Below are 17,290 nucleotides of genomic sequence, written 5' to 3' on the forward strand. Positions count from 1 at the left end.
ACCCATACTGATGTGAAAAGCAAACTTAGATATAAATACTTGTTCCCATTGTGTTATGTAAAATTTGCATTTAGTGAGTGAACACATTTTAATAGTAAAATTCAACGAATTTTTAATAATGCATATACCTGGCTAAACTATATACCTATCAATAGAAAAATTCCATTAGAAAAATTTCCAATAGAAAATTCCCATTAGAAATTTCTGTCATATCCCTTCTCAGTCAATATCCCAGCCAGAGAAAACTTTTTTTTTTTTTTTTAAACCATAGACTAGTTTTAGGACATCTTATAAATAGAATTGTAGGGACGCCTGGGTGGCTCAGTTGGTTAAGCGACTGCCTTCGGCTCGGGTCATGATCCCAGGGTCCTGGGATCGAGTCCCACATCGGGCTCCTTGCTCAGCAGGGAGCCTGCTTCTCCCTCTGCCTGCCTCTCCCCCTGCTTGTGTTCTGTCTCTCTATCTCTGACAAATAAATAAATAAAATCTTAAAAAAAAAATAGAATTGTACCATGTGTACTGTTCTGCTTTCATGTTCTCACATTCAGCATATTCATTTGAATCATTCATGGTAGTAATCATATGGGTAATTTGTTCCATTTTAGTACTGTGGAAGTATTGATAAGTGATCAGATTTCAGACTTATTCTGAAGTCAGAGAAAAAATGTTGTCTATGGATCAGTGATAGAGGAGATGGAAAAGAGAAATCAAGTTGGCTGCCCAAATATTTGTCATGAGTGATTAGAAGCCTCGAGTTAACTTTTATTGAAATGATGATGACAAGGCTAGAGCTCAAGTTTGGGCATGTGAATTTTGAAATACATTTTAGAAAATTTTGAAATGTATATTAGAAATGTATTGAATTTTGAAATACATGTTAGAATAACAAATTGAATAGCTTTTATTTTGTTTTTAGAAGTTGACTGAAATAACAGCATGCTGAAGGAAATGCTTTATAATAGAACACCAAAGTTTATACTGATCTTTTTTATTTTGCTGTTTTCTCTTAAGTTCTTATCCTGAACACTTAATTCTTTGTTTTCATAATTTTGTACTACTGCATTAGCTTCATCCCATGTGTGTTTTTGGATCATTATCATATTTTTAAATTTTCACAATTATTTATTCAGAACCATGAATTAAAGTATGATATTTAATTCAAAAACATCATTTTGTTCAATTATCTATTTTTTTAAATAAGCTTTACTTTATTTTTCTTGTATAAAACTATGTGGTGGCCACAGTTGTAGCCTGAGTCCTCTGCACAGAAACTCTGGTGTGGGTCTTTACAAGATGGTCAGTGAATTCCTGATGCGGGCCCTTGGTGAACACAGTCTTCTTCCAGAGGTGAGGGATGAGATAGCTGTAAGTCTTGGAAATGGCATCAAAAGTGGCCTTGGTGTAATTGCCCAGGGTGTCAGTACAGCCCTTGGCTGAAGTGTAGCAGTTGTCAATACTGTCTATCATCAGTAGCTTCTTGGACAATGCCAGTGCCTCTGGGGCAAGGATGAGGTGCACCAACACAGAACCACAGTGGCGGGTCACCTTGCAAGGGGTCTTGTTACCACAGTAGCCTCGCTGCACAGGGTGATGGAAAGCTTGGCCAGGATAATGGCCCCAGGGATGGCAGTGGCTACCTCCCTGGGACACTTAACACCCAGACCAATGTGTCCATTGTCATCTCTGATGGCAACAAATGCCAGCCTGGTTCTGCTTTTGCATAGGTAGAACTTTCAAAACTTTATCCTTGAGGGATATCCCCAGGAAAAAGTCAATGATCTCAGATTCCTTGAGAGGCAGAGAGAAGAAATAGATCTCCTCCAGGGACTTAATCTTCATGTTCTTAACCAGGTGTCCCAGCTTGGTGATGGGGATCTACTCCTTGTGCTCGGCCTGGCCTCTGTGAGCTCTACAGCCTCAGCTGCAGCCCCTACCCAGGCCCTGGATGCCACTACCAAAGCCTCTAGTGGCCTCCCATTCCAGGGCCCTTCAACAGCACTGGCATAATCTGCCATTTAATTCTTGGAGAAGTGTTCAATTATCTCTTGTTAGTGATTTCTATTATCTATCATTGTGATTAGAAAAACTGGTACTATAAGTTCAACTTTGATATTTACTGAGATATACTTTATCTCCAAAAATTCATCATAGTCTTTGCCTAATGTGTTTGCAAAGAATCTGTATTATTCAAGATTTATGATTCAGGATTCTGAATATATTTGTTATATCAAGTAGGCAGTGATTAGTAGTATTAGTACAAAGAAAGTTGTTAAGCTACATTAATGTAAATAAAAAAATAAAGAAGTAAAATGAAAAGGAAGGGAAGCACTATTAAAGATTTAACAGAAGGGCACCTGGGTGGCTGAGTTGGTTAGGCATCCAACTCTTGGTTTTGGTTCAGGTCACAGTCTCAGGGTTGTGAAATTGAGCCCTGTCTCAGGTTTATGTTCATTGTGGAGTCTGCTTGAGAGTCTCTCATTCCCTCTCCCTCTACAACTCCCCCAGCTGTCATTCTCTCTCTCTCTCTCTCAAATAAATAAATATTTTTAAAAAGATTTTAAAAAAGATTTAACAGATACTATTTCTCATTCATTTCATTTCATTCATTACTCATTTTCCTTTTTTGTTTTTAGTAATAGAATTCTTGAAGTTTGAATAAGCATATAGCTTCTCAGCTACAGATTACATCCTCAATTTCCTGAGCAGTGACGTATTGCCATGATAGTATTTCAGGCCAATGGAATATGAGAAGATGTGATATGTGAAACATCCTTAAAGACGGCTGCTTGCCCTCAATTTCCTCTCAGCTAATCCTGTTGTCTAGAAAGATGTTAATTAAAGCAGGTGGTATTGATGCACACCTAGAAGTCATATACTCGGAATAGAACAAACAATTTATTTGATTCAAAGTTCGTAGTCTAGTTCTGTGAATTGGCTCAAGTCTGTGAATTGAGTAAATTGTGAGGCTTTCCCACTTGATTTTAAGGAAATACTTATGTATCTCAAGCCTAGTGTCCCTATAATCAATTAGTCCCTACCAAAGATCTGTGTCAAAATATTCTGATTACTGCAAACCCTGTTGCCCCTTATGATGACCATGCTTACACATCTTCTGATCATTAACCAGTATCTGCAGCCCTGGGATCCTAACATCACACTTAGGTCTGAGAACTCACTGCAATGACAGTATCGTCAACTGTAATCTTTGGCTTGCAGATAACAGCAAATAAATACAGAGGTTTTTTTTTCATGATGTTGATGTTTTTCAAAGAACTATATTGCTCAAGGATGTGGAGGACACATCCTCTGGACAGTCCCAGGTGACAGAGTTAAGGGATAGGGAGATCCTACATAATAAATTTATAAGTTCACTCATCTCCTTAAACCATTAGATTTTCACTTCAGAGGATAAAAAGTATATTCTGAAATCTCAACTTCATTTAATGCAGGCTACTTTTGAGGCCAGGTTTTATTCAAGCAAATGAGTAAAGTGTTAGAGCTACTTTTATATATTCAAAATAATGCATTCATTATTGTTAATTCAATATTGTTCAGGGTCTTTTTGGTCAGTGTACCCTTATCAATAATTTCAGCCAGGTCTAACAATACATTTTTTTCATCCCTTGTACAGCACTCTTAGATTTATTCTCACCTAAATTCATCAGGTTTGTGTCAATATAGCTTGATAAAATTTTGTAATTCTTTGTTGTGTCTGGTGCATCCTGTCAGATTAGGTTTTGTAGTCATCCTTTTGTGGTCTGCTGCATCTAGTTGTAAGTCTAAGGGCAGGGAAAAGCAACAGATGTAGGAACTGAGAACTGGCATTCACCTAAAAAGCCACTGTCAGGTGAGATCCTTAGGGGGATAATAGGCAATATTTAGATAATCCCTTGATTGGGGAGGATTCTGCTACTTCTGCCCACAAGAGAAGCTCAAAGGAAGTTCAAGGTCTTCAATTCATCAGAATCCACCCAGAAGTCCACATTGTAATTCAAAACCCAGCCTCTCCTGATCACAAGAAAGTAGATATCTGAAAACCAAGAAGATAAGCCTTACCAGAAATCGGCTTTGCTGGTGCCCTGATCTTGGAATCCCAGTGTCCAGACTGAGAGGATAGTTATCTGTTATTTGAGCTACCCAATCTGAGATATTTTCTTATGGCAGCTCAGGCTGACTAAAATGCCATTAAAATCAAGCTTTTAAGAAGTATTTAATAACATGAGGTAAAAAAAAAAAAGAGAGAGAGAGTAAAAACAATGTGTCTATCACCATAATATTTAGCATGGAAAAATAAATACACATATATGTTATACATTGAAGGCAGACTGGAAAGAACTACTGAGAAATAACAATAGGTTTAGTAAGAGTTCTTGAAAAACACTCTTGTTTTGGGGGAACAAAGCCTTCTTTTCCAAAAAAGCTGCACCATGATGAGTCATTAGAATTTAACTCCATTCTGGCTGGCAACCTCAGTTCAGAATGTCCTAGTTAATTTCATGCAATCTGGGGATACTGTGTGTAACTGCCTGTATGAAGCTAAGCTGGTTGAACTACTGGAGGGTGGAGGGATGGTGGGATAAGAGAGTAAGAGATGACACTGTGCTTGATAATAAACCAAAAATGATACATGATTCTAAGTTTAGACTTTTTGAAAAGAGATAATAATAGAGTCTTTTATACTTTGAGTGCTTCCAGTAGTAAACCTAAGACTTGCTGTTCAGAACATGTTTGACTGCATCTAGCTATTTTAATTTAGAAGTTCAAAAAAAAAGTTCTCGGTCATTCTATCATTTGTCCAAATTTTGTTGATGTTGATTTAGTGTATATTTGGAATTTTACTTTAGAAGCTTTTTTGAAAAAAAAAAAAAAAAACTCATTCTTTTTAGTAATTCAATTTTCAACTTTAAAATATGTATAACTTGCTTAAAAATTACTTTATGAAGTTATTGAGAAATACCACAGTCAAAGGGAAGCACTATGATATGCACCTACAGCACAAAGATGCTGTTGCAATGCCAGCTAACACTATACTATCCCCTCTCACACCCAAAATCAAGTGAAATTATCTTGCACACAAATATTTGATCCTAATCTCAAGCAGCTGACACTCCTCTGGAGACCCATTGTCTATCCCTCTAAAAATTTGCATAGTATAAGTCTTCCTGCCCTATTTTCCAATGCGACTTGGCTATCCATTAAAAACCAGTTTCTGGGTGTTACATGAAAACAATGGATCGTGGATCACCACATCAAAAACTAATGATGTATTGTATGGTGACTAACATAACATAATAAAATTAAAACAAAACAAAACAAAACAGTTTCTGACCTTTTAGAAGCTTCATGACTTTAAATGAGGGAGTGAATAAAAGAGTTAAAGCAAGCTCACCAGGTTTTCTTTTTGATTACCGTACATGCTTTCAGAATTATCTGTGCTGGATTGGTTCACAAGTTAGAAATCCAATATATATGTGTATATATATTTTGTTTTGCTATTGTTCTTTTTTTGTATGTTAAACACCAAAAAGGAGTTACCATTTCTTCCAGGAGCTAAAGGGGAAGGACTAGAAAGTAGAGAATTATTAAAGTGCCTTTTTCCCCACACTTCACTCTACCTGATTTACAAAACTCATGGACGAGCATAGAGTAAGTCAATTTTGCAATTTATATAATACACTTGCATAAGTGTCCCTTCTAGGCTCTCAGGCATATTTGTATCTTAAAAGAAGGGCCTCGATACTTTCAAGGAGCTACCTTTACCATTACTTATTTCAAGGTACTTCTGAAAGAGATCTTTGAGTGTGTGTATGAAAATCTACTAAAATAACTGAAAGTCAAAACTGACTGAAGAAGTCAAGCATGGTCTTGAAATATTTGCTCTTTTTGATGAGATATATTATTTCATATGCCTTTCAGATAGCAGTCAGGCAGTATACCAGATATAAGGATAAATAAAATACTTATATTATAAAAACCAATGTATAGAAGACTTTGAGCCCAAAGAAAAAAACATGAAAATACCCCTCTAACTTAGATGCACCATGACAAATTAATGCAAATAATAGTTTAATGTTTATTGTCCAATAACAGAGAGAAGCACCAATAAATGAAAATACTAGAGGAGTAACATTACCAAGATGACAACGTAGGTTATTCCTCACTTTGCTTTTCCTCACAAGAAAAACTAACAATCATTTATGGACAAGGCACAACTGAGAAAATCCCAGAACACAGGGGTAAGACTGAGGCAGTCTTTAGTACCACAGAGACCAAGACAGATCACATTAAATGGGTAAGTGGAGTGGCTACATGCTGACAAAATTGCCCTACCCCCAGGCTGGTGCAGCACCACACTGACTGGTCTCCCCTGAGCTTAAGGTACTCCAGTGGGAAAAGAGAGGCTAAGGTGGACATTCAACTCCCCCAGTGTTATGGGTCACTTCTTCGGAACCTCTAATCCAGTCTCATTCCGTAAGAACTGTATGAGAATCTGCAGGGCTAACCACTGGGAATCAAATTGTGAAGGAAAAGAGATAGAGACTTGCAATAACCAGCACTCAGATTTTGGCAGACTGAGTTCCTACCTGCAATGCCCAGGTAGTTCTAACCACCATCTTTGCTCATCTGCAGAGTCAAGACAGTGGCAGTGTCTGACCAGGAAACTTGACAGGGTACAGGCCTGTCTGATTTTGGTCTTCAAACAAAGAGCCAGGCCCTGGAGCCTGGTCTGTCCCTGCCTCGGCAGGTAGGTAATTCAAAACCTTACCCACTGCTAAAGTATAGCTCCCAGCCATGCCTGACCAGAAAACCTGGCTGGAATACCTGAAAGCTATATAGCACAGCAACATTGGAACAGAGATTCTGGCAGATAGAATGAGTCACTCAGAGCAAAGCCAGTGGTCCCATTCAGTCAAGAAAACTGGGGAGTGGGTAGGCTCAAGACAAGACCACAAGCAAAGAGCCTTACCAGCTTTGGAGGCAGGTCTGCTGCCTGGCATAAGCAGTGAAATTAATTCACAGTCCTACCCATTGTTAAATACAGCCTCAGATCACTTCATAAGGGAACCAAACCAGAGCACATTGGAATCTGTGTAACCCATCCAACAGCCTAGCATACAGGGGCACTTAATCAAAGAGTACAGCCCATGGCTTAAGCCATCTGCAGAGCAAAACAGGTAGCTCCATCTCACCAGGAAATTCAGTGCACAGTCTTGCCTAATTATGTTCCCAAACAATGAGCAATGCAGGCCCTGGAAACCATACTGCTACTCTACCAGGGAAGGGGAGCTAATTCATGGTCTTGCCCATCGCTGAATATAATACCCAGTCCTGACCACCTAGGAAACATGATCAGAAAATCCAGGAAACCATGGAGCCAATCCTATGGCATCATTTGGGTGGGGAACCAATCCATCAGTCCTATCAAACTGTTAATAACCAGTGGCACCTCCCACCCCAACCTCAGAGCTCAGGCTGTATCCTCACCAAAATATAGGCCCTGATAACAAGCCCTCCTGCCCAAGGACATTACAACAGACATGTCCAGAAACCTAAACTGGGTTGACTGATGAAAAGATATCTCTGCTAAAGTGAACCTGTAGCGTCTGGAATAGGAGAATGCTTATTCAAATGTGCAGATACCAACATAATAAACAGGATCACAAAAATCATGTAAGCATGGCACCACCAAAGTAATAAAGCTCCAATAAATGATTCTAAAGGAATAGAGAAGTATGAACAGTCAAAAATGCAATATAATTCTCTTAAAGTTTAGTGAACTACAAGAACACACAACTAAATACAATTAGAAAAAAAAATGCATGGACAGAACAAGAAATTCAATAAAGAAATTGAAACCATTTTAAAAAAACACAGAAATGCTGGAGCTGAAAAATTCAGTAACTAAACTGAAGAATTCAGACAAGATCTTCAAAATCAGACTTGAAGAAAGAATCACTGACCTAGGGGAGCCTGGGTGGCTCAGTTGGTTAAGCATCTGCCTTCAGCTCAAGTCATGATCCCAGGGTCTGGGGATCAAGCCCCACATCTGGATCCTTGCTCAGGAGGGAGCCTGCTTCTCCCTCTCCCTCTGCCTGCCACTTCCTCTGCTTGTGCTCTCTCTTTCATTCTCTGTCAAATAAATAAATAAAATCTTTAAAATAATCACTGACCTAGAAGACAGAACATTTGAAATGATCCAGTTAGAGGTCTATAAAGAAAAGAGAATGAAAAAGAATGAAGAAAGCTTTGGGAATTATAGAACACAATCAATAAAAACAATATATATTTTATGGAAATTCCAGACAGCAAAGAAAAAGAAAGTACATTTAAAGCAGTGATGGCTGAAACTTCCCAAGCCTGTGGAGAGAAATGAACACACAACCCCGTGAGTTCTAAAGACCCTAAATAGGTTAAACACAAATAGAACTAAACTGAGATACATTATAATTAAACTGTCAAACGTGAAAAACAAAGAATAATTTGGAAAGTAGCAAGAGAAAAAAGAGAAGCTATATAAAGGAACCCTCATTCAGACTTCAGTAAATTTGTCAACAGAAACTTATCAAGCCAGGAGAGAAGGAGTTATATAATCAAAATATTGAAAGAAAAAAACTTGTCAACCAAGAATCCTATACCTACCCAAACAAACTGAATCAGAGGGAGTGCATATACTTACCTTACAGGACATGCTAAGGGGAATTCATTGAGTGGCAGTAAAAGGACACTAATTAAATCATAAAAATATAAGAAGGTAGTATAAAATTCATTGGTAATGATAAATACACTTTTAAATAAATAGGTAAATAAAAGTTAAAAAGTGTACTAAAAAAACCCTAATTACAACAATGTGTTATTGGTTACACAAGGTAAAAATAAGTAAACTGTAACATCAATAACCCAAAATGTGATGGGGAAAATAAGTAAAAGTGTAAAGTTTAGGGATGCTATTGAAATTAAGATGTCATCAGTTTAAAATAAGGTTTTATAATTTTTAGATTTTTTAAATGTAAGCCCTATGGTAACCACAAGGGAAAAACCTATAGTAATTACACAAAATGACATGATAGAGCAGTCAAAGCATACTGATACAAAGACATCAAAATGCACACACACATGCACACACACACAGAGTAGGATAAGAAGAAAGGAAAAAAAATTGGATCTATAAACATCCACAAAAAATTATCAAAATGGCAATAGTAAGTCCTTACCTATCAGTAACTACACTAAATGTAAATAAATTAAATTCTCCAATCCAAAAGTATAAAATGAATGGATAAAAGTATAAAATTCATGATATGCTGTCTATAAAAGACTCAATTCAGTCTTAAAGGTGCACACAGAGAGTGAAAGGATGAGAAAAGATATTTCAAGCAAATAATAAAAAAAAAAAGCAGGGTAGCTGTACTTATATCAGACAAAAAGCAGGCTTTAAACTAAAAACAGTAAAAAGTGACAAAGAAGGTCATTATGTGATGATAATGGGATAATCCAGATGTAATCCATTACATCTGTTATATCCAGATGATATAACAAAATTAAGTATTTAGGCACACACTATAGGAGCACCTAAATATAAATAACAAAGCTAACAGAGATAAAAGAAATAAATATCAATACAATAGTATTTGAGGATTTTAAGTATGCGACCCTCAATAATGAACACTGCATTTAGACAGAGGATAAATAAGGAAACTAAGATTTGAACAAATGACCCCAAATGGGCCTAACAGACATATTCAGAATATTCTATTCAACAACAGAAAAATATATTTTTCTCAAGTGCACAAGGAACATGTTCTAGGATTGATCATATGTTAGGTGATGAAACAAGTCTCAGCAAATTTAAGAAAATTGAAATCCTACCAGCTGTAATCTTTCACTAAATGGAATGAAACTAGAAATCAATAACAGGAGGAAAACTCAAAAACTCATGAATACATGGAAATTAAACAATAATGTCCTGGAAATCAATGGATCAAAGAAGAAACTAAAATGGAGAAATAAAAATCTTGAAATACAAAAATGAAAACAAATTACACAAAACTTACAGAATGTAGTGGATGCAGTTCTAAGAGCTTATAGGAGCTTATAGCAATAAGTGCCTACATTAAGAAACAGGGAAGATCTAATAAACAACCTAACTCTACACCTCCAGTAACTAGAAGGACAAAAAAAATTTAGGCCAAAGCTGGCAGAAGAAATAAAATAATAAAAATTAGAGCAGAAATAAATGAAATAGAAAACAAGAAAATAATAGAAAAGATAAACAAAACTGAGTTGATTCTTTGAAAAGATAAACAAAATCAAGAAAGCTTTAGCTAGATTAACCAAGGAAAAAAGTGAGAGGATTTAAATCAACAAAATTATAAAGTAAAAAGGAGACATTTCAACTGGTACTGAAGAAATGCAAAGAATCACAAGAGGCTTTTATGACCAATTCTATGCCAACAAATTGGACAGCTTATAAAAATGAGAAAATTCTTAGAAACATACAACCTACCAAAAGTGAATTATGAAAAACAAAAATAAAACCTGAACAGACCAATTACTAGTAAGGAAATAGTAATCAAAAATCCCACAATTCTGGACTTCAAGCTATATTACAAAGCTGTCATCATCAAGACAGTATGGTACTGGCACAAAAACAGACACATGGATCAATGGAACAGAATAGAAAACACAGAAATTGACCCACAACTATATGGTCAACTAATCTTTGACAAAGCAGGAAAGAATATCCAATGGAAAAAAGACTTCAACAAATGGTGCTGGGAAAACTTGATAGCAACATACAAAAAAATGAAACTGGACTATTTTCTTACACCAAACACAAAAATAAATTTAAAATGGATGAAAGACCTAAATGTGAGATACAAAACTATCAAAATCCTAGACGACAACACAGGCAGCAACCTCTTTGACCTTGGCCATAGCAACCTTATTAGACATGTCTCTGGAAGCAAGGGAAACAAAAGCAAAAATGAAGTATTGGGATTTCATCAAGATCTTCTGCATAACAAAGGAAACAATCAACAAAACTAAAAGGCATCCTTTGGAATGGGAGAAGACATTTGCAAATGATATATCTAATAAAGTGTTAGTATTCAAAATATATAAAGAACTTATCAAACTCAGCACCCAAAACAATCCAGTTAAGAAATGGGCAAAAGACAGCTTTCCAAAGAAGACATCCAAATGACAAACAGACACATGAAAATAAGCTCAACATCACTCATCATCAGAGAAATACAAATAAAAACTACAATGAGATCACCTCACACCTGTCAGAATGGCTAAAATTAACAACACAGCAAACAACAGATGTTGGCAAGGATGCAAAGAAAGGGGAACCCTCTTACACTTTTGGAGGGAATGCAAACTGGTGCAGCCACTCTGGAAAACAGTCAAAAAGTTAAAAATAGAACTACTTTATGATCCAGCAGTTGCACGGTAGGTATTTATCCAAAGTATACAAAAATACTTATTCAAAGGTTTACATGCACCCCGATGTTTATAGCAGCATTATCAGCAATAACCAGATTATGGAAAGTGCACCCAAATGTCCATCAACTAATGAATGGATAAAGAAGTGGTGTACACACATACACACACACATGCATGTGCATGCACACACATACATAGTGGAATATTACTCAGCTATCATAAAGAATGAAATCTTGCCACTTACAAGGACAAGTGGATAGAACTAGAGTGTATTATGCTAAGGGAAAGACAGCAATCAGAGAAAGATAAATACCATATGATTTCATTCATATGTGGAATTTAAGAAACAAAACTGATTAACATAGGGGAAAGAAAAAAAAAAGAGGGAAGCAAACCATAAGAGACTGAGAACAAACTGAGGGTTGCTGGAGGGGAGGTAGATAGGGGAAGAGCTAAATGGGTGATGGGTATTAAGGAGGGCACTTATTGTGATGAGCCCTGGGTGTTTTATGTGACACATCACTAAATTCTACTCCTGAAAACTACACTATATGTTAACTAACTAAAATTTAAATAGAAATTTCAAACATTAAAAAAAAAAATCTCCCAGTGAAGAAAAGCCCATGCCCAGATAGATGTCTTCACTGGTGAATTTTACCAAACATTTATAGAAAAATTAATGACAATCCTTTTCTTTTTTTATTTTTTAAGATTTTATTCATTTATTTGAGAGAGAGAGAGCACAAGAGGGGGGAGGGTTAGAGGGAGAAGCAGACTCCCCGCTGAGCAGGGAGGCAGAAGTGGGGCTTGATCCCAGGACTCCAGGATCATGACCTGAGCCAAAGGCAGCCACTTAACCGACTGAGCCACCCAGGCGCCCCAATGACAATCCTTTTCAAATTCCTCTGAAATACTGAAAACAAGGGAACACTCCCAAACTCATTTTATGAGGCCAACATTACTCTGATACCAAAGCCAGAAAAGGAAAGGCTGTAACTACATTAAAAGAAAACCACAGGCCAATATCCCTCATGAATTTAAATGTAAAAATTCTCAATAAAAGACTAGCAAACTGGATTCAGCAGTACATTAAAAGGATCATTTGCCATGATCAAGTGGGATCTATTCCTACATAAAAAATGGTTCAACATACACAACTAAAAGTGATGTTACATTAATAGAATAAATGAAAAAAATCAAATGATCATCTCAATAGATGCAGAAAAAGCATTTGACAAAATTCAACATCTGTTCATGATAAAAATCTCTTAACAAATTTGGTATAAAGAACCTCAATAGAGCACCTGGGTGGCTCAGTTGGTTAAGCGACTGCCTTCAGCTCAGGTCATGATCCTGGAGTCCCTGGATCGAGTCCCACATCAGGCTCCCTGCTCGGCAGGGAGTCTGCTTCTCTCTCTGACCCTCCCCCCTCTCATGTGCTCTCTCTTTCAAATAAATAAATAAAATCTTAAATAAAAAAAAAACCCTCAATAAAATAGAGGCCACATATGACAAGCCCACAGCTAATATCATTCTCAATAATAAAAGATTGAATGCTTTTCCACTAAAATCAGAAACAAGACAAGGGTGCCCACTCTCACCTTCTATTCAATATAGTACTTGAGGTTCTAGCTATAACAATCAGGCAAGAACAAAATAAAAGACATCAGAATTGGAAAAGAAGAAATAAAATAGTCTCTCTTTGTAGACAGCATGATTTTATATAGGAAATTCTAAAGACTCCACCAAAAACCCTTAGATCTAATAAATGAATTCAGTGAAGTTGCAGGATACAAAATTAACAAATAAAAATCAGTAGTGTTTCTATATACTAACAAATTATCTGAAAAAGAAATAGAAAACACTGTAATTTACAATACCATTAAAACCAATAAAATACTAAGGATTAAATTTAACTAAGGAGGTGAATGCTCTCTATACTGAAAACTACAAGACACTGACGAAATAAACTGAAACAAATTAAAATGCATCCATGTTCATTGATTGGAAGTATATTGTTAAAATGTCCATGCTACCCAAAGCTATCTATAGATTCAATGTAGTACCTACCGAAATTCCAATGTTTTTTTTTTTTACAGAAGTAGAAAATAATAAAATTTATATGAAGACCTCAAATAGCCAAAGTATTCCTGAGAAAGAATAGAACAGGAGATACCACAGTTCCTGATTTTAAGCTATATTATGAAACTATAGTAATTAAAACAGAACAGTATTGGAATAAAAAACAAACACATGGAACAGATAAGAGCCCAGTAATAAACCCATGTATATATGATCAACTGATATGCAACAAGGGAACCAAGAATACTGAATGAAGAAAAGGCAGTCTCTTCAAAAATTGTTCTGGGAAAATTGGATGTTTACATGTAAAACAATATAACTAGACCCCTATCTTATACCATTCAGAAAAGTTAACTCAAAAAAAAAAAAAAAAAAGACTCAAGTATAAGATGAGAAACTATAAAACTCAGAAAAAAAAAAAAAGGAAAAAGCTCTTAGACATAGGTCTTGGCAATTATTTTTCTTGTTTTGTTTAGATACGATAATGAAAGCACAAGCAAAAAATGAAAAAAACAAGTCGAACTAAAATTAAAAAGCTTCTGCACAGCAAAAGAAACTATGAACAAAATGGAAAGGCAACTTACAAAATGGGAAAAAATATTTTCAAGCCATATATCTAATAAGCAGTTAATATCCAAATATATAAATAACTCCTACAATTCAAAAGCAAAAATCCAAATAATCAAAAAATTGGCCAGGACCTCATTAGACATTTTTCAAAAAAATATATATGAAATACAATAGATACATGAAAAGGTGTTTAGCATCACTAATCATAAGGCAAAGGCAAACCAAAGCCACAAGATATCACTTCATACCTATTAGAATGGGTATTATTAAAAAGACAAAAAATAACAAATGCTGGCATGGATATGCAGAAAATGGAACCCTGGTATGTCATTGTTGGGATTGTAAATTGGTGTAACTACTATGGAAAACAGTATGGAATTTCCCCAAAAAACTAAAAACAGAACTATTATATGATCCAGTAATTCTTCCTGTAGGAATATATCCAAAGGAAATGAAAACACCATATTGAAGAGACGCATGCACTACCTACTCATAGCAGCATTAGTTAAAACAGCCAAAATATGGAAACACATTAAATGTCCCTGGGTAGCAGAATAAAAAATGGACACACACACACACACACACACACACACATGAATACTATTCAGCCATTAAAAGAAATTCTGTCCTTCATGACAAGTGCATGGACCTGGAGGGTATTATGCTAAGTAAAATAAGTCAGAGAAAGAGAAATACTTTACGATCTCACTTGTATGTACAACCCCCACAAAACAAACAAACAAACAAACAAACAAACAAACAAACAAACTCATTCAAAAAGAGATCAGATTTGTGGTTCCCAGAGGCAGGGGGTGAGGGTATTGAATAAAAATGGTCAAAAGGTACAAAAATCCAGTTACAAATAAATTCTAGGGACATAACATATAACATGATGACTATCATGAACACAGCTGTATGGTATATTTGAAAGTTAAGAGTAAATCGTAAAAGTTGGCATTACAGGAAAAAAAACATTTTTTTCTTTTTTTTTCTTTTTATATCTATATGAGAGGATGGATGTTAAACTAAATTTATTGTAGTAACCATTTTACACAATATATGTAAGTCAAATAATTATGCTGTATACTTTAAACTTATATGGTGCTGGATGTCAATTATATATCAGTAAAATGGGGGATAAAAGAAAATACCAATGAGCAAGTACCAATCAAGTGATAAACTAAAATGCGTACTACATCACATGCATTTCAAATCTTGCATGCTGTTTTTTTTTTTTTAAGATTTTATTTATTTATTTGAGACAGAGAGAATGAGAGAGAGAGAGCACATGAGAGGGGGGAGGGTCAGAGGGAGAAGCAGGCTCCCCGCTGAGCAGGGAGCCCGATGCGGGACTCGATCCCGGGACTCCAGGATCAAGACCTGAGCCGAAGGCAGTCGCTCAACCAACTGAGCCACCCAGGCGCCCTTGCATGCTGTTTTTTCTCATCTGTGTCTGATGTTTAAAAACCTGAGGATTTCACATAATTGATCAAAATAGATTTATTGAAGATAAATTTAATGCCCCCAAGTGTCATCGTAAAGGACTTTGTCTTCATAACTGATTTATATAGTGATTGAGATTATAATTCTAGGGAGCTGGTGACTGTGTCTGCTAATCCTTTATAAACTGCTTTCACATCCAATGACATCCTGTGTCCCTGAAAAGACAATCTGGAAATCTACACTTACTATTGAGATTGCCATCATCAATGAGGCATTTTTATTATTTCTTTTCTTGTTTAGACAAGGCCAAAGCTATCATGTAAATAAATATGCCAACATTCCTAAATGAATATCATTTAGGATATATATTATTATTTGATATTTCATTTCATTTGATATACAGTCCATATTTCCCATTTATTTCAATGTCTTAACCAGTGCTTATTTTCCAGGATTTGTCATGTCTTATAAAAAGTATTTTAAATACATTTGCAATTGTTTTATTAATATTGACTTTTAGATAAAATTTATAAGAGATAGGGAGAATTTTTTAAATTATCATAATTTCTAGAGCAAATCATGTTATCTCACAGATTTTTAAAAAATAGAAATTTAATTAAAAACCAGTGATAAATTTCAGACATGCTAGACATAATGAAAAGATATTTATACATTGGAAATTACTGCCAAAATATAAGACATCCATGACAAATTATGATGTATCATGAGATATAATGCAGAGTAATGGACTGAGTGTTTGGGGTGTCTCCCCAGCATCCATATGTTGAAATCCCAATGTGATGGTATTAGGAGGTGGGACTTTGGGAGGTGATTAGGTTATGAGGGTGGAGCCCTCATAAATGTGATTAGTGTCCTTATAAAAGAGACCCTAGAGAGTTCCCTCACTCCTTCTGCCTGTAAAGACACAGCGAGTGGACTGTTAATGAACCAGGAAGCAGACTAACCAGACATGGAATTTGTTGGTACCTTGATCTTAGACTTTCCAGCATCCAGAACTATGAGAAATGTTTATTATTTAAAAGCCACTCAGTCTATGGTATTTTTTTATAGCAACCTAAACAGACTAAGTTAGAAATAAAGATATGGAACCCAATACATAAAAGAAATTTTATTTAAAATAAGCAATGTTGGCTTATATAAAAACCTCAAACAATTATTGTTCTTATTTGTCATTTTCTCTTGAAATTCTTGGAATGATTATGAAGCGAGTAGAAACTGTCTCATTAAACACTATTTAGTTACTTACATCAAGAGAATACTTAAGCTCTATTTATTAGATATAAACTATAAAAGGCCACATCTCTTTTCATTTACACAGAGGAAAAATCTAATCTAAATTAGTATTTTTGATTTAACTTTAGTACATTTTTAAAAAACAGGCACATATGCTCTTTATAAAATGTTTCTAAATCTTCTATTGTTATTTTCTTTAAATCTTTCTTCTAGGGTAAGCCTGATAGTTTGGAGAGAAAAAGAAAGTTCAGATAGCTCATTCCCTACAGAGATGTATCAAACTGTGTGCAAAACAGGTCACCCAAAGCCAGTAGCAAAGAAATGCTCACTGCTAATTACTGCTCTGTGAGTATGCTATGGTGGATGATGAATTAGAAGTGCTAATCTTCCTAAAGTTTACACACAGCTCTATAGCCTACTATATTGATTACTAGTTTAAATTTCATCGTTCTTTTTTTAATCTCAGATTTCTTTTCACTCACGTTTGATTAGT

At 35.5% G+C, this 17,290-nt stretch overlaps 1 pseudogene; it reads right to left on the reverse strand.

Moving 5' to 3' along the window:
• Window positions 1-1,227: 1,227 nt before the first annotated feature.
• The window catches only part of LOC123862905 (small ribosomal subunit protein uS5-like), an 83,944-nt pseudogene continuing 67,881 nt past the window's right edge, over window positions 1,228-17,290 (reverse strand).

The sequence above is a fragment of the Mirounga angustirostris genome, unplaced genomic scaffold, assembly GCF_029215605.1.
Source record: "Mirounga angustirostris isolate CCGP_5_RB_7025 unplaced genomic scaffold, mMirAng1.0.hap1 SCAF_1, whole genome shotgun sequence".
Classification (NCBI taxonomy): domain Eukaryota; kingdom Metazoa; phylum Chordata; class Mammalia; order Carnivora; family Phocidae; genus Mirounga; species Mirounga angustirostris.